This window comes from Danio rerio, chromosome 14, assembly GCF_049306965.1.
Source record: "Danio rerio strain Tuebingen ecotype United States chromosome 14, GRCz12tu, whole genome shotgun sequence".
Lineage (NCBI taxonomy): Eukaryota > Metazoa > Chordata > Actinopteri > Cypriniformes > Danionidae > Danio > Danio rerio.
Genome location: NC_133189.1, coordinates 39,510,851 through 39,530,806, shown reverse-complemented (window position 1 = coordinate 39,530,806; position 19,956 = coordinate 39,510,851). Strand labels below are relative to the sequence as shown.

At 35.4% G+C, this 19,956-nt stretch overlaps 1 protein-coding gene across 16 annotated transcripts in view; it reads right to left on the bottom strand.

Annotated features, from left to right (window-relative positions):
• The window catches only part of il12ba (interleukin 12Ba), a 166,240-nt gene that overhangs the window by 33,529 nt on the left and 112,755 nt on the right, over nt 1-19,956 (bottom strand). For 3 of the 16 annotated variants that reach the window (XM_073921351.1, XM_073921339.1, XM_073921340.1), the window contains one exon: nt 17,684-17,842. The exons of the other annotated variants lie outside the window; for them this stretch is intronic. The gene's annotated coding sequence lies outside the window, so the exon portion shown is untranslated. The remainder of the gene's footprint in view (nt 1-17,683; nt 17,843-19,956) is intronic. 16 annotated transcript variants of the gene reach the window in all.

Sequence of the window (19,956 nt, the reverse complement as noted above, 5' to 3'; positions counted from 1 at the left end):
CACTACGGACAATTTAGCCTACCCAATTCACCTGTACCGCATGTCTTTGGACTGTGGGGGAAACCGGAGCACCTGGAGGAAACCCACACGAACGAAGGGAGAACATGCAAACTCCACACAGAAACGCCAACTGACCCAGCCGAGGCTTGAACCAGTGACTTTCTTGCTGTCAAAAACAGCACTACCTACTGTGCCACTGCGTTGCCTTTTTAAATATAGACATTTTTAATAAAAAAAAAAAATAAATGAAAAAAAATCCTAGTTGTCATCTCGCGCGCACAGACCTGCTTGGACAACACTGGAATACATTACATTCGGTTGCGTAAGGTCTAGTCGCAGGAGTTCAAATATCATGGATCCACAGCTCAAATTAGGTCCGAATTTTCCACACACAAATATGATCGTAACTCCACGCAGCTCCCGGACTACTCTCCATTGGAAATGTATGACTCTGGTCTGCCGATTGTCATTTGTTGTGTGCAGTGGAAAGGCGGCTTAAGAGTCTGGTTTATTTAACTATTATCCTTATTACCCTTATATTATTAGCCAGCAGCTAGCTCTGTGCAACTCTCACATGGTTGCCCACTGAAGCTAAGCGGTCAGTACCTGGATGGGAGACCACATGGGAAAGCTAGGTTGCTGCTAGTGTTGTAGAGAGGCCAGCAGGGGGCGCTCAACCTGTGGTCTGTGTTGGTCTTAATGCCCCAGTATAGTGACGGGGACTCTATACTGCTCATAAGCACCATCTTTCGAATGAGACATTAAACCGAGGTCCTGACTCTCTGTGGTCATTAAAAATCCCAGCATGTCCTTCGAAAAAGAGTAGGGGTTTAACCCTGGCATCCTAGCCAAATCTGCCCACTGGCCTCTGTCCATTATGGCCTCCTATCCCTCCTTATATAATTAATTTAATCACTCTATCTCCTCGGTGGTGTGTGGTGTGCAGTCTGGCGCAAAATGGCTGCCGTTGCATCATCCAGGTGGATGCTGCACACTGGTGGTGGATGAGGAGATCAACTCCCCCATTGTGTAAAGCGCTTTTGCCCAGAAAAAGCCCTATATAAATGTAAGGAATTATTATTATTATTATTTATAATTTTTTTAATGATTTTTATTATTATATATTCTCAACATTTCTTCAATTCTATTTACACACATCTCATACCATTTCTCATTACGGTTTATTGCGCCTTTGGAGCAGCTACTGTATGGCTTATAATCACCTGAAATTTAATATTAGATCAAAGTCTTCATAAATGCCTTTTCCCCATCACATAATGCTAGCATGAAACAGAAAAAAGGTCAATTAGTCATAAAATGTTTCATACACTCTCTCAAAATTAAATTTAGATATTTCAAATCGCCTTCGAAAATCATTTGAAGAACTTTAGCCTGAAGTCAAATGCCTGCACTGCATCTTGTGACTCAGTTGCATCATAAGTAATAAAATTAAATACAAAAAGGCTGCCTGCAACTATTATGATTTCCTTGCAGCAGTGATCACAGCATGTGATAATCATCCTTCGGCATCAGTTTTGCAGGGTCAGTGAACAGTCAGATTAATTTGTCATTTCAGCTTCTTTGATCAGAAAGACCAACACATGCTACTCTATTTTCACACACACTTAAAATAGTACATAATAAAGTACTGTAAAATCAGTCTAGTCAGCATCAGCTCAGCTGTACGTCTAAAAAGACAATGATATCAGTGTGAGCTGCAGTGTTATGCTGTGTTTTCTCCTACTGTGTCCACTTTTAACACCAGTATTCAGGAGGAACACTGAGTAAGCTAAAAGTGTTTCTGTTTTGGTGCAGTAAATATTGTCTTTATTTTTCTCTTACTCTTTTGCTTTCTGGCCTGCTGTAATAACACTCTCTTGCTTTTCTTTGAATTTTAAGGTGCTAAGCGTGACATTTAAATTACATTTCAAGTTTTTGTACTGAAGAAATATTAGTAAAATGTTTTGAATATATTATCTCAGACCCCGAGCTGTCATGTTATGCCTGCGTGAATTTGTTTTCATGGACTTTTAATTTGTATTTCCTTATTTATGTTTGCATATGTTCCAATTTCCAGCAAGTTTTTAGTTGCTATGTTTTTTGTTTGTTTGTTTTATACAAATTCATTATCTTTGCACATTTACTGGTGCATTTGAGTCCTTCTGGAAAGTTCATATTTGGGTTGAAAAGTCGGATTTTATGCAATTCAATATATTATTTTCAACTTTTCAGCTGCAAAATGCAAAAAGTTTTTGGTTTTCATAAAATTATGAAGTAAATTTTGAGGATTTTAAAACACGTTCGCACCCCGCAGACGTGGGATTCTGGAAGATGACCTATTTAATTTATATAAAATAAAGGGCAGATGATGGAATACTGTGCTGTCAACTTCTATTTGTGAGCATAGGCATCTATTAAAATACATATGAGTCTAACTTTACATTAGGCTATTTTTAAGCTTCTGTAAATGTAGATAAAAAAAAAAACTATCTAAAAAATATGGCTTTAAAACAAGATATCTATCACTTGGCTAGCTGATCTGCTCTCTGAATATTTTCCAGCATAATGAGCATGGGTGTAATCATGTACACACTGTTAGGGGTGGTTAAATGTACATTTATATGGATTTTGTGTCTTTATTTTTATTTGTAATAGTATTATTTAAGACACAACAGTGCAAAATAATTCCCATTATTCAAAGAGCTGACATCCCCACACATGTTGTTCTAACATTTTTCAGAGGGGATAAAAGGTTTATTAATGGGGTCATGCCCCCAAAAATGCCGTAATTCGCACCCTGTGCATAAATATGTATGTTTATTTATACAACAGTTCAGCCTGGTTGTGAATTTGATTGGCTGATAGCCGTGCAATATTCTTCATGAAATGCACTTTTACAGCCTCTTCACCCTTCTCTATAACACTGCCCACATAGAGTGATAGAGCAAATCAATAAACTCACTACAGTTTGACAAATATTGCATCATGTAATTTTGAGGCTTTTGTTGTCGAGAATGTAGTTGTTTCGATTACAACTATGCGTTTTTTTTTAAAAGGATAGTGCCTATTTTCTATATTTATCATTTTGGAGATTCAGTGCAACGGCCACCATCGGCCACCATAGTCTGAACAGACCAAAGAAAATGCACAATATGGCGACAAAAACTGTATGAGTAGCAGTGCAATATGGCTGTATATCGACACTAGTGGGGACCACTAAGGCACTCGGCCTGCAGCTTTGAGGCCCAATTTACACAAGTATTTTTTAGTTTTAAAATGGCGTTTTAGAATGAAAACGATCTGCGTCCACACTAACGTTTTGTTATAAATGTGCACACAGTGAAGATGAAACTCATATAAATATGCAGCTACATGGCGCGTTTAACATTTCTGCTGTCCGTTAAGTTCAAAATGAAAATAGCAGTTCCTTAAATCATGTTTTCCTTTTATTGCTAAGAAAGTGAAACAACATAGCCAGAATGATGTGAATGAGGTTATAAAGTACACTTTCCTTTGAAGATTTACCTAACATGTCCTCGAGAGACATGTCCTCGATTTTCCATATCAAACTTGCGAAGGCTGAACTTACAAGTGAGAGGATGCAAGACTGAGCTGTGTGTAGGCAACTTAATATTGAGGAAAAAGACCCAATCAGATAGGAGAATGTCTGCAGCCCTGCCTCCATTTTCAGATGTCAGCGTTTTAGAAAGAAAACGGCCTCTCCAGCATTTTTAAAATGCTACATTTTCGACGCTCGAAATCTACTGCTGTAGTGTGGACAGATGGCATATCCATAGCAAAACGTATGCGCTTTAAAACTGAAACGTATTAGTGTAAATGGGGCCTGAGCCAATGCACACTTCCCACCAGTGCCGATATAAATATCGATAGCCATATTGCACTGCTTACAATGAGATATTGCTCATATATGTATATACACATAGTTGAAGTCAGAATTATTAGCCCCCCTTTGAATTTTTTTTTCTTTTTGAAATATTTCCCAAATGATGTTTAACAGAGCAAGGAAATTTTCACAGTATGTCTGATAATATTTTTTCTTCTGAAGAAAGTCTTACCTGCTTTATTTCGGCTAGAAGCAGTTTTAATTTGTTTAAAACATTTTAAAATTATTAGCCCCTTTAAGCTATATATATATATATATATATATATATATATATATATATATATATATATATATATATATATATATATATATATTTTGATAGTCAACAGAACAAACCATCATTATACAATAATTAACCTAACCTGCACATAGTTAAACTAATTAATCCTATTAAGCCTTTAAATGTCACTTTAAGCTGTATAGAAGTGTCTTGAACAATATCTAGTCAAATATTATTTACTGTCATCATGACAAAGATAAAATAAATCAGTTATTAGAAATGAGTTATTAAAACTATTGTTTAGAAATGAGTTGAAAAAAAATCATCTCTCCGTTAAACAGAAAGTATGTATGTATGTATGTATATATATATATATATATATATATATATATATATATATATATATATATATATATATATATATATATATATATATATATATATATATATATATATATATATATATATACTGTGAATGCAACTTAATTTTACTCATAACTAATATGAATAAAACATTATTGTAATTTATTCAACTGATTTATTCAATTATACTTTCTACTTTCACAAGGAGTATGTTGGGTAAATAGATCCAGTATTTCCACCATTTTATTTATAACACAGCTACGTCTTTTTACATTACAGTACCTATCTGTCATATTACCACGCAAGTCGTTAAAAAACACTATGACTCATGAAATTATATTTGTTTCATGGCGCCATCACATGCAAATTAATAGAGGCCTTCGCATGCATTCACAACAACAAAGTAAACAATTATGGGTGTGAATGATGATGTTGCTTTTTTCAGTCCCTTTCCCCCTTGCAATGTAAATGTGTTGGACACAGTGCACCGTATAAAAGAAATATGCAAAATAGCTTTAACACAATGCATTTTGTATATGGAAAGCTGTGGGAGTTTCAGAGCCGAGAAGAAAATAATCTCTACATTCAGAGAACTGACTTTGCTCCTTGTTCTACAATGTGATTCAGAATCAATGAGAAAAGCACATTTTCAGTGGTTGAATTGATTGCAATTCCATGGCTTGATGAGATCAATTTACTTTCAGTCAGTCCAATGTCCATTGAGCCAATTTATGTGCTTTAGAGCATTTTCCCCCCTGATATGGCTCTAAATTGTCAGTTGCAATCCATTTTATTTTGACCATAAGTACATTAAATGATGCAAAAATTGTGGCATCACACGAAGACTTTGATTAAAAAGTTTATAAATTCTATCGGATCCCCATAGTACTAATTCACCTTACGTTTCACAATTGTCTACACTGTTTTAAGCCGCAAAGCATTGAAGCTCATTTCCCAGCATTATAGAATTTGCATTATGGAGTCAGACATTCTCTCAGAAAACATATATTTAGGGATGTTATGAAAATGACTCCACCATAATAGTGGGTTATTTGGATGTGAGGCAACGCATTGCCTTTTACGGTTTTGCGCTTCTATCTATAATGCCATATATTATATTAGCTGTGTCCGTGATGGAAGCTGTGCAATGCAGAATGGTTTATTTTAGATCTCTCGGCCTAATTCATAATGAGAGGCCTGGTAAAAACCCTTCATTATCGTCTCCATTCATGTTTCATAAGGCATCGCAGATAATGTAGAAACACATGTAATTATCTCATCAGCACCTCTCGTGATTCGGATTTAATAAAGGACTTTTGTTCCTAAATTAAAATGTGTGAATTATTTATTTGAAGGACAAGTGATGGGGGAATAATCACTCACATTGTTTTTTGATGCAGACTATTTCTTGAGGCTTGACAATTAATAAATGAATATTAAAATATATTGGTAATAATATGAAATAAAAGAATGGATGGATCAGTATCTTTACATGTAAAATTATCAAATATGAATGAATGTAAGCAAGCACATGTTAAACCAACTGCTCAAAAAAGCACAATAATCACACCAATGGCTTTGGAAATATACCACTAGACTCATTATATGATATTGAATAATGATACAGAACAAATATATTATAGTTTACAGTAAATCGAGTTCATCATTGATCTAAATTAATGTTAAATTGTGAACATTTGATTCTGTTGTACTTGTTGTTTAACTTGTTGTTAAACTTTTAAACCATAACAGAGTTGATAATAGCAGTTACTCTTTTTATTATCATTTTGTGCTTTAACGCAAGGTGCAAACCGAAAACCAGGTACCACATAGCATGTCTAAAACAGAACTTGGTTACGCTATACAATAACTATTCGTTATAACTAGTCAATGGATCATTAATAAACTGTTAGTCAATAAATTGTAAATAACTTGTTAAATAATAATTAATAGTTTGTTAATTACTTATAACTGTGCCCTATAGATAGCCAATAGATAACTTACAAGCTGTTAGTTAACAAGTTATAAATGAATTGGTAACTGTATTTTAATGATTTATAACTATATCTATGACATTTTTGTGCAAAACATGAAAACAAAATAAATACACATTTATTTTATTAGACAAGTTCTACAAAGTTTCACTGGTATTGTTAGACGGTTAACAAACTATGAACAACTGATCTGTAAAGTGTGAGTTAATATATTAGTTAAGTGTCCGTTATTAGCTTGTGTATGTTTTTGGGAAGTTATTCTAAAGTTTCAACTATTCCTCATTTACTAACACTTAATAAAATGAAGAATAGCTGCAACTAGAATAACATCCTAATAAAATATATAAACTCTTAACTGATACTTAACAAGTCTTTAGTAAGTATTCTACTAACTGCTTGTTCATGATCTATTACTAATTCATTAGGCATAGTTATAAATCATTAAAATACAATTAAAAGCCATTTATAACTTGTTACCTAACAGCTTGTAAGTTATCTATTGGATATCTATGAGGCACAGTTATAAATAATTAACACACTTATTACTTGACAAGTTATTTATAACTCATTAACTAACAGTTTATTGATGATCTATCAACTAGTTATAACGGATAGTTATTAAGTGTTACCCAGAACTTTATGTATTTTAATCTTATTATATTAGATTATACAGAATCATATTAGAAATATTACAGTAACAGAGTTGACAAATAATTAATTTTCTATTGCTCACAGAATATTTAAATGTCTTTTAAAGGGGTGGTCCACTACGATAAGATATTTTACACTTTAGTTAATGTGTAATGTAGCTGTGTGAACATAAACAACATCTCTGAATGTAATACGCTCAAAGTTCAATGCAAAGGGAGACAGCTTTTACAGAGTTAGCTTAGCAAAGCCTACAGTGAACGAAGTTTGGGGGCTACAAAAAAACACATTCGGGTTAGTGATATCACAAACACAAGCTAAAACTCCATCCAAACGCTGCTATTTCCATAGAGGCTTGTTTTGTTTCTGTATTGGGGTATCCAAAGGTCACGACACAAAGAAAGAATTGCTAACAGTTTCATTTCGATGGTCATAAAAAATAAATATAGCTCTCCAGCATTTGACAAAAGAGAACTTCCACAATCTCTCAGTTCAGTCCTGGTTCCTGAGTTCAGTGCTGGATCCGACTAAAAATCCCTTAAAAGAGCATCTCCAACCATAATACAAGAAGCTGTGGATCGTGAGCCACAACCCGTGAGCCATAACCTTTTTTTTTTTTATTTGTTAAAATTGATCTATTACATGCATAGTTTCTGGGGTTAACAGTATGTTGTAGCAAGAACGTAAACAAGGATTTAAACAACAGGAAATGCTGTTTGGCACTGTTAACAATTTAGCCACAAATTTATATTTATCTGTCAAACCGCTGTAAACATTCACAATCTTCACCAGCGCTGCAGTGTCTCTCTCTAGGCAGCCAGTTTTCCTACATCTACATCTCAAATGACAAACTCGCAAAAGATATGTGAATGTTTAATATTACTTACACATGCTTATTTGGAATATATGTAAAAGACACTTGGCAGATGTTATTTTAGTCATTTGTCATTTTCTGTCTGATTAATTTTCATTTTCTGTCTGATTCAGGCACAAACTGATACGGCTAACAGATACTTTGAATGACAGTATATTTCTACAGCACTAAAGCGCATGCTTGTTGGGAGGGGAGTGACGCTTTTCCTGGTGGCATGGACCCGATCCGCGAATCACAGCACATTATGTTTGCTGACCAATCAGAGCCTCTTGAGGGTAGGCTTTTCCAGCCTGATCTCATGAGAAAACATAATTATTTTATAATTTGCCAGTTTAGTGGCTAATTCATACGCATTCGTACGAGTTCAGTCGATTTTAAAAAGGAGGCGTGGCACATAACCCCACCCCTAAACCCAACTGTCATTGGGGGATGAGCAAATCGTAATAAATTGTACAAGTTCATACGAATTAGCCACTAAATCAAAAAGTTATGAATTGCCGTGAGATTGTGTTGGCTTTATCAGAGGAACTAGGAAATATGACGTTTTTATATATAAGTAATATATATATGAAATAATAACATGATTTTTTACAAATGAAGCATGAGCACACATTGCTTTGCATCTAATAAACACAACCAAGCCTTAAAAATACACTCTGGACCACCCCTTTAATACCTTTCACAGAATGAAAGATAACATTTGAACACTTGTCAAAATATAGAAAATATTTTTAGAGAAAGAAAATGGGTTAAACCAAGGATAGACACAGAAGGCTTATTCACTTATGTGACAAAACTGTATTTAAACTGTATATAAACTACAGTGCTAGGCCAACTGTATAGTTTAAATTAGGTGGCCACTGCTATTGCTGTGCTAATGAAAGGTGCAAAATAATGTCATAATCACACACCTCTCTGTGGAAGGAAATGAAATGCAATTCAACCAGTGAAAATGTACTACGAAGAGGTTGTCTCCCTTGGCAGTAAGAACCTTGATATGTTAGTCTTTTTATCATTTATTTCTTAGAAATGTAAAAAATGTGTGATTGAGAGTTTAATTTAATTAAGTGTAAAAGGCATTCAGATGCAAAAAACTACATTTCTATCAGAAGCTAAGATTCATATTTAAAGACCATAGATGCAACTCTAAAGCTTATTTGAGACACGATTTGCTTTGTTCAGAAGTCTTCATTCATGTCTTTTCTGGTGAGGGCAAAGAAAACAGCAGTTCTGTATGAGTCAGGCTTTTCGTTTTTCACTAACAAGGTTAACCAAAACCGCAAACACTCACGCTTTTCTGATCTGTTAAGTGGAAAAACTCAACCACAGCTGCTCTGTTCTTCTGTGGACCACCTCTCGCTGTATCAGTCTTTGTTAGCACTGTGAAGCATCCAAGGCTGCACGATCTGTGCATTTAGCACTGAACAATTTCTTTCAATCTCACAATATCACACAATCTCCTCTGGTTTGTCATGTTCAATGGTCAGACCACAACAAGCGACAATGCCTTACTATATACTATATAATACACTGATATCCATTCTTAAAACACATTTCTGTTGGTCAACTTCTGTATTGTATAAGTGTACATGATCATTTTAAAAATGGTATTAAGGCAAGGGTGTCCAAACTCAATCCTGAAGGGCCAGTGACCTGCATATTTTAGTTCCAAACCCTCAAGCTCTTTCTAGGTATACTAGAAACTTCCAGGGAAGTGTGTTGAAAGAAGTTGGAGCTAAACTATGCAGGACACTGGCCCTCCAGGATTGAGTTTGGACACCCTTGCCTTAATACCATTTTTAAAATGATCATGTACGCTATGGATAAGCTGTTGGGTTAAAGCTAAGTTATAAATATGAAACCCATGTTTGGGTTTGTTCATACACTGTAAAAAATTAGTTGACTACTTAAAAAAATGAAGTAAACCCAATCCCTCACAATTTTTAAAAGGTAAAAAAGTAAAAGAAGGTGCATAATTATAAAAACAAAGTCATCTAGCTTGTAAAATGCAGCATGTCACTTTTAAAGGCTGATTTATACTTCTGTGTCAAACGCCGGCGTATGCTACGGCGCTGACGCATAGCTCTTTGCCCTGGCCGTCGGCGTCACTGACGTGCACCTCTCAAAAAATATAACTACATGTCGCAACAACACGTAACGCAAGCTCTGTGATTGGTCAGCTTGGTATCGCTGATGAGTCTGGGCGGGACCGAGAGCCGTGCGAATGGCGCAAGCGACTGTTTACAAGTGTGGAGTCCTGTGAAGGAGCTCTGGATGGAAAGTTTTGTTCTGTGTTAACCTCATGATTAAAGTTGTTGCACGTCTGCCGGTTCCTGCCTCAAAAAGAGCGAGTTTAAGTCACTTGTACATCCAGGAAGTGTTCAGAAAGAGCAAAACAGCAGCGAAGAAACTCAACACAGAGGAACATTTACACCTCACTGCCAACTAGCGTTTTGGAAGTGTTAATGCAGACCAACAGAAACAGCGCGCAGAAGTATAAATGCACAGCTACAGGCGTTGCCTGCACACTAAGTGACGCCGGTCACTTAACGCAGAAGTATAAACCAGGCTTAAGGCAACAGGCTTACTTGTGTTTTTTAAGTATAGTAACTAATCACTTTTGAACAGTGTGTTTACCCAAATAAATTGCATTTATGGGTTTTCTGAAAAGTAATACTCTTACTTTGCTTATACTGTAGCTCTTATAAATCACAATAGGAAGGTAAAACCACAAGGTTATTTTATCAAATCAATTCGAGCTTTCATCATCAACTTGAGTTTTAAGGTGAAACTAGTCCTCTTCACATCTGGTAATGTCATGTATTTTGGTCAGTTGGATAACAAGTATACTGCAAATGAGGAAGGAATATTTCTGTTCATACAGTCCTGCTATTTTATTAAGCCACATTAGTCATTCTTTAAAAATACTTTGATTTAACTGAGTATAGAGGGTCTATGGGTGGGTTTATAATTGCGTTTTTTCTGTGCCAGTTTTCACCTGTTTAAATTTGTCTATTTGTAATTGAATTGGCAAAAATGCTACGCAGTGGCACCCAAACCTGCCAACACTCCAGTTTTTCCTGGGAGTTTCCCGTATTTCAGACCTATTTACCGCCACCCTCCCATTCGGTTAGGATGATACCAAACATCTCCTTCATACCAAACGACATCCAAAAACACGTCAAATAACATCAAAAATGCAAATCGATTCGATGGTAGTTGACTTCCTTGATGTATGTGATGTTTTACATGTAAACTACCATGATGTGAAAACAACATCCAATTGACATCTATCATTGGTGTCAGAATAAGAATTGATTACAGGACTGTCCTGTAATGCAGTGGTCCCCAACATTTTTATCACCATCAACCATTTTCTCAGCAGGTGACAAGCTGACAAATCATTGCAGTCACTATGATACAAGTTTCATTTATAGAGAAAATTACAAAGTACTGCAGTGTTTTGGTGTTCTGTGTTTGTCTGAGATTAGTCTACTGAAATGTGTACATTCAATACAAGCTGAAGCTGATCGGATGAGCTCATGCCATGCGCACCTCCATTTTAAATAACAAACTTGCATGAACTCTAGAAAAGACGAGACAACATCATTCGCGATCTCCAGCAGTTGATCTTCTTACACAGACATGGTGGATTTACCTGATATGTTGACAAATGGGTTGCTGATCTATGGGCCGTTTTCACAAGCCTGTTACAACGAGTTTAACGGTTATCATAATGTTTAATGATTTAAAATAACTTTAAGTTTAAAAAAGTTTTTTTTATTAAAAACTTAAAAGTTTAGAATATTTTGATAAAAAATATGCACATTTATATGTATTTCTGTATGTATTATATCATCTTTGGATTTTAAAGAAATTAATTACTGCTAATGCGAGGCATTTCTAATGCAGCATCTATATGGCTGAGAGTAAATTTGCCGTTATTTTCTCCTCTGGCTACCGTCATCAGTCTCAGTCATTATCGAGAAGTGTTTCTTTTATTATTTGAGCAAATAAGATTGTAAAAAAGTGTGTGTTGTAATCTCCCATTCATTGCATTCAAAGTTTACCCAGCTATGACACCTTCTGCTACAGAGAAACCCGGAAATGTGAAAAGGGTCTGTTCCTTGGCAGTTTGTGAGTCCTTCACTGGGCCGTGCACCCTTAGCAAAGATACTTTCCAAAGACGTCTGTTTCTCATTTTGCTGCTTGTGGGTTAAATTTGGGCGCACAAGTGACCGAGATGTAAGCTAGAGAATACGGTCATTTTTCATAACAAAAGATTTTTCAAAATAAAAGATGGTTCAGACTCGCATAATAAATAAAACGGAAATAATTAATGATTTTTTGTACAGCCCGGTACCAATTGATCCATGGACACATGTTTGAGGACCACAGCTGTAATAGACTTTTGATGTGTTTTTTGATGCTAGGGATACAAAATCCAGTGTAAATTAGTAATTAAATTGAACATTTCAAATGAATAAACCTTTTTCATTTCATAATAATTTTTGTGTCATTATTTTGGTGGTAAAAGGGAATTAATATATGGCGCGTGAGGCAAAGACCCAGTGACAGACCAGTCGCTATTGATCTCATGAACACCTGCCGGTAACCTACTCAAGCCTGCAGATTCTCCATGATGGATGTCCATCATTGTCAGGCCTCTGGCACATAGACTGCAGCTCTGCACAAGACATTTGGCCAGAGGAGAAATGGTCGTGCCCAGCTGAGCCTGATTTCTCTCAGGAAAGTTTTTTTATTTATTTTTTCTATCACTTCCAGCAATTGGTGAAGAAATACCACTGTCACCTCTGTCTTGCTTGGCTGGGACTAGTAGAGCTGCACATTAGTGGAGACTCCCTTCAGCATTTTGACTTTCAGCGGTGGCATTTGCATAACTATGAACTCAACTGAACTTCAACTGTGACAACTGAACTGAAGCAGTTTTCATTAGAACTTCATCTATGTTTAGTTTCTTTGACACAATCTATATTGTAAAAAAAAAAGTACAATAGAAATAACGATAATTTGAACTAGATGTCAAATGGACATGAAGGTTTTGACATCAAATTGATTAGCATTTTTAAGTGAAGTTTTTAAACTAATTTCGAGAGGAGCACGTGATATAATTGACAGCAGCTGGCCACCTATCTACACTCATTAGTTAGCCAATCAGATCTATCCTAACCCACTATAAGTAGCCTAGCTAGATATTACTCCCTTATCTTCGTTTTCTGAAGAAACCCCCCATCCACCCCTTTCTCCTCCTTTTCTCCTTTACAAAAAGGGGAGCTCTCGAGAACCATCTGATCTCGTACTCTCCTCACATGCTCTATGGACCTGGCGGGAGCCCTGGGCTCAACTATCTCCGAGCTCAGGGTTCTCTCCCGGGACAGCATGCCAAACCTGCTTACAGCTGTCAAGCAATATCTAAGTGTGAACTCTTGAATGTGATTTTGGGATGGGATTTGATACCACGGTGACCTCTATGTATTTTAAACCAGGTGTAAATGGGGCCTGTGTAGTTCCAGTTACAGGAGATTTCATTTTTAAGGTGCAGTATGTAAGTTTGACACCCAGTGGTTGAACTTGGTATTACATTACTGGATCAAAACAAATGCAAGCGCAGGTTGCCAGATTGCGGTAGTGAGTCTGACTATCGAACCTAAAAGCTGATTTAAACTGTGTCCTATAAAAAAGCAAGGCATGCAATAGAAGGAATATTTTCCATATTTACAAAAGTTTTTTGTTATAACCAACACCTCAAACTGATATATTAGAAACAGCATCTACTTCTCACAGATGAACAACAGGATAAACTGATTATCCCAGATACACCTCATTTGCTTCATTCAGTGTTAAATGCTAACAATGTGAGTTTGAATGCCATTTTACATGACATATATTGTCATCCTACTGAAAGCAGCAGCAGATACAGTACAGTAGTCCACCTCAGATCTTAAAAATCAAATAAACAGTTTGAAATTGCACTTTAACTTGAACTGAGAATTATGCAAACCAACACATATCAGTGATTCAGCATCTACATTGAATATTGTTAAAGAAGGTTAATATGTATTAAATAGATTATAAACCTTACCATTTCGTGAGTGAGTGCATATTCTGTGCTTCTGAATGGCTGTATTTAAATTTCTGTCGTGTTTCGTCTTGTGCAAACATCACTGCAAATCTCATCACGTATCCTGTTGTTATGACACGGGGTTACAATGTAACCTGTTGACCTAATGTTTACACTCGTAAAATTTATATTATTTGCTAATTAATAACCTCATGTGCAACTCTGAATCTGCTTCTCATTTAGGAGTCCGCTACTGTCCACCGGAGGTTGCATTTCGGTCACGAGTGCAAGCTTTGAGAGCCTTTCTGAATTAATGAATGAAATATGCGGTTTTCCAACAAGGCAACACAGAATGCTGAAATATAACTGGCTAAACGGGCAGTGGGTGGGATAAAAGGATCAAAACAAAGACAAACGTTTCAGCACGGAAAACACATTTTCAAAGTAGAATATCTGACTTCAGCATTGCTTAACAGATAAACAAGAATGTTCACTTGGCATGTTTCATAAACATCTGCAAACATATTAAGGTATTTTTATGCCTTAGATGAGTCAAAAACTTACAAAGGGCAACTTTAAAGCTGACATTAAACCTGATAGACATTTATTCACAATAGTGCGCTGTTTAATAGCTGAATTAGCAAATTAGGAACAAAGAAAAAAAAAGGATATCGCTTATAGCCTCTCATTTAGACAAGTCCTGGAGCAACGTATTTAAGGTTTTTCAGAAATATGACTAATGTGATTCATTTTACATTCTGAATGATTATAATACTTTCTGCCAGGTTTGCATTTCGGAAGCCCTTTAAAGTGGATTTGTTTCATGCTTCATGCCTGCCAGCAAGAGGTGGCTTAATGTATTATTCTCACACCTGTCTCTCATTTGGCACATTAGTCATAATATGCAACATGGCTAATTAGTATTCATGAGTGTGCTTGCTGGAAGGTATTTACTATTGGGATACATTAACATGAATTAAAAAATAAATGAACAAAAGGACGTGGAATTAAGGGCTAAATTGGACCTTTGGCCGATGGCGCGTGTCCTTCTGTATTAACAATCCTGACCTTTTTCCTCAATCAAAGGCAGATTGGATTTTATGGATTTATGAAAGTGGACATGATGGAGCCACTGTACTGTTCTGTACTTTGGATTTGTGCTTTTAATGGAGAAAAGCACATTTTATTTTAAAGATAAAAGAAACAAGATGATAAAGAACCATCTGGTGACTCAAAATTTAATTGATGAATCTTAAGATTAGAGTATTATGGGATACATGAAATGATTTTTATTAGAATGATCTGATAGCATCAGAACCTTATAATGGCAAACTGAATTCTTTCTCTTTGGATTAAGGTTATTTGTCAACAAAAACACTTTTAGCCAGCTGAAAATGCCAGGCAGGGTGGCACAGTGGCTCAATACTTAGCACTGTCGCCTCACAGCAAGAAGATCGCTGATTCATTGCATTTCTGTGTGGAGTTTGCATGTTTTCTCCATGTTCATGTGGGTTTCCTCCAGATGCTCCAGTTTCCCCCACAGACCAAAGACATGCGCTATAGGTAAATTGAATAAACTAAATTGGCCACAGTCATGCGTAAGTGAATGCGAGTGTATGAGTGTTTCCCAGTGCTGGGTTGTGGCTGGTAGAGTATCCGGGAGTAAAACATGTGTTTGGTTGGTTTTATAGAAAGTAATGTGTTACGTTATTTTTAAGTTATTTTTTTACACCTGGCTGAGGCTTGATCTCTTTCAGAACTTGCAGGGTATTTTCCGGCGAAGAGCTTATTCTCTCATTGAGTGTAATTCATCCTGATTACACAAATTTTGATTCAGCAAATTATTTTTAAAAGCAAACTATTTAACCTAAAGAGTAACTCATGTTACAATTTTAAAAAAATTAACTAAAAAATGATTACTTATTTTTGAAAAGTAATGCACTACTTTACTCATTACTTAGATACTTAGGTTGCTGTGATATTTTATTGGTTTGGTTCCCTGAAGACACTGAAAGCAGAGAGACTCTCCCTGGGGTGTCTGTTTGTGGCACTGAAGAACCTCACACTATGAGGTGTTTTATGCATAGTCATTAGACTTTTTGTACACTCTTTTTTGTGTTTGTTTCAAAGCAATTTACCAAATGATCAATTACACTATGAGAGCAATCCACCCCAGGCTCATTCTAATTACATACCCCTATATACATTTCTGGAAAGAGCAAAATAGGTCGCAGGAGCTACATTTTTTTATTTTATTTTTTTTGCAGTTATTGTTTTCGAGAATCCACAGAGGCTGCTGTGTATGCTTTTTCCGATGTCTAATTTCTCTCACGAGTGCCACTAACCTGCTGTTCTCATGTAAATCCACCAGAGGCTGCTGTTGACTGACTGACCAACTGACCGATTCCCCACCACCCTTTTTTCCTAAACCCAACCAATAGCATTTTAAAAAGCTCAGACTGACCGACAGTGTTTTCAAAAGCGGTCCAGAAAAAGAAAAGCCCTCAGAGTTTTTACAATGTTTTCAGATTTTATCACAATCTGACCATGCCATTTAATTGTTTATTTTATTTTTTAGCCTTTGTCTCAGCTGCTTTCTGGAACCGTTTTTTTTTTTTTTTTTAGCAGTCTCGAACCCTGTTATCCCGGTCAACTCCGCTCTAGGTCTCAAGTCTGGCGACGTGCATGGCGAGCTACTGGACAAACTGGTAACAGCGGAAAAGCCGTCCATACGGAGGTAAGCGGTCAGCTGGTAAGCCCGAAAAGGAATGCCATCATACCGCAACGTATCGTTCGTTTTAAAGATGAAATGCAGCCATACGTAGCTCTGGCTACATAATTCGTGATCTCCAGAAATGTATATAGGGCTACGTTTTCAGAATGTGCCTATGTTGAAACAATCCGAGCAAATGTGCTTTCAGCTACCTCAGAAAGCAGCTGAAATTGGACAATCTCAAAACTGTGACAGCTGGTGGAAAAGATGTTTTAAAGATGTTTTTTTTTTTTTTTCCACAATTGATTTGAGTCAGGACCACTGCTGCCTATAAAGGACAAGACACAAAGAAGGACACAAGAAAAAACGAAATGTGACTGCGATTTTAGCTGACTGGTAAGACCTGTTCAAGTAAATGTGCGTAAGAGGAACAAATTTTCGGTTTCTGTGTTTGTAGTTGCAATATAATAACATGTTGTGTATTTAGTTACACACTCCAACTGTTTTGGCTATCAGAATGATGCTTTGAATACAGGCTTCATAGATGGAAAAAGAGTACACTTAGTTGGCATGAAACTACCTTGAGTTCTGCTTCCGTTAACAGGGTAGAATCAGGAACAAGGATAACCAAAGTACTCTCTGCTCATAAACACTCACACGCAAATAAACCAATATAAACAAACAGGTGCCATGTTCTTTAAAAATCCCTCCACAGGGGTGAGGAGCAAATTTGGTTTTCTTTGTATGCCAGAAAGTGTGATTATAGGCTCAACTTCAAACAACTCAGCATGACGAACACACCAGGCATCAGTACTTTAAAAAAAACAAAACATAAAAAATAAGCCTGCTGTCTTCCAGCTGAAAGCCTTGGTAACTTTTACTTACATGCTAAACGTGTCCCAGACTGTTTTGCAACTGTCAGACTTTCTGTTTGTGTCAATTTCCGTTCCTCTTTCTGAAAGTTGCTGGCATGTCACAATGTTCTTTCAGCAGCGACCACAGCAAGTCAGCACGAGACGGTGTTGCGTGACATTAATCGTTGGCCTAGACAGAATGAAAGCATGGCTGCATGATAAGAAAGCTCTGGTCTTGTGGCTCTGTGTCACTGTTTGAGCCAAATAAATAAGTGTTTGACTGAAGCACATCTTTGTGCCCATGTTGGAATGCATTGCCAGAATTTAGATAAAGCATCATGTGACTGCAGAAGTTGACTGTCATAAAATCAAACTGGAATGATTCAGACTGTTTTATATAATTACATGCATAATGTGTGTCTGTTCTTTAGCTGTGGGTAGTTTGGGACCCAGAATAATGAAATAAACTCTAATTAAACCACTTTTCAACTCTAAGTTTAATAAATAAATAAAAAATTACTTTTATTTAAGTGTTTTGGACTTATTAAGAGGTGTCACAGTGGCAGATTGGGTAGCACAATCACCTCACAGCAACAAAGTAGTTGGTTTGAGCTCTGGCTGGGTCAGTTGGCCTTTCTGTGTGGAGTTTGCATGTTCTCCCCATGTTCGTGCGTGATTCCTCTGAGTGCTCCGGTTTCCCCCACAGTCCAAAGACATGCGCTATAGGTGAACTGAATAAGTTAAATTGGCCATATAGTGTATGTGTGTAAATGTAAGAGTGTATGTGTGTATCCTGGTGCTGGGTTGTGGCTGGAAGGGCATCTGTTGCGTAATAGCATATGCTGGATAAGTTAGCGGTTCATTCTGCTGTGGCGACCCCTGATTAATAGAGGGACTAAGCTGAAAATAAAATGAATGAATAAATGAATGTACTCATTAGGGACCTATTAAATTGACCAAAATAAATAATAAACAGTGTCAAAATGCCATAGATTTCTGAACTTTAGTTTTTTTTTTCAAGAACTTTCTATGAATTAAAAATAGATTTTTGGAAGGTCAAATATAAGGGTGGATTAAACCATTAAGTGAAGTAAGCAGCCGCTTAGGGTCCAGGAAGTTTGGACCAATAAATACCTAGAAGTATAAATTATACACATAACATTGTTTTATATCCTATTTTGTATAGTGAAGATCTAGCAAATAAAATTTTAATGTAATTATAACATCTACGCAAATTTGTCTTACACCCCAGTCATGGAGCAGTCCAGCAGTCGAGTCAGGTTAAGACTTAGTTTTAAAATTTTTTATTATTTTCGATTTATTCATTTTGTTTTTGTTGAAAGATGTATAAAAATTTATTCATTCATTCATTTACTTTTTGGCTTAGTCCATTAACTAATCGGGGGTCGCCATAGCAGAATAAACCACCAAAATCAAAATTAATATACAAAAAATTTTATAAATTTTAAGAAAATGAATTATTTAAATTGTAGAGATTTCATTAGGATATAACATGGAAAAGGAGAGGGGAAAAACAGCAAAATAAATTATTTAAAAATATATAAAAGTACAAAGGGTGCATTTTGGACTGTTGGGCCCATGGCTGGAACTGCTTAGGGCCCCCAAATCACTAAATCCACCCTTGGTCATATTGCACCAAACTTTGTAAAATTATTGCTGAAAATTATAGAATGTTGTAAAAAATTTATGTAAAAAAAAGTAAATTATGTTTAATAAATATTTTGAAATGTATTATATTATATTATATTATATTATATTATATTATATTATATTATATTATATTATATTATATTATATTGCTTTATATTGTTCACTGGTGCCTTGAAACATATATATATATATATATTTAAAAAGAAATATATGTCTTTAACATGACACATAAAATAAAATTTTTCAAAAAGAAAAAAAAAATGTATAGAAATAAATGTTTTTTCTACCCTTTTTCTACCTGTTTTTTCTACCTAAAATATTTATACCTTTTTATGTATATTTAGAAAAAAATTGTATTGTGACCCTTATATAAAAAAATAAATATGTTAATTGACTGTTTATTTCACTCTTTGAAAAGATCTTTATTGAAATGTTATAAATATATATATATATATATATATATATATATATATATATATATATATATATATATATATATATATATATATATATATATATATATATATATATATATTTGTATAACAGATTTGCATGATTTAAGACTGAAAGACTGAATGTCAAGAAATGAAATACATCAAATGTATAACATGAAAGCTTTTTACCAAAGATAAA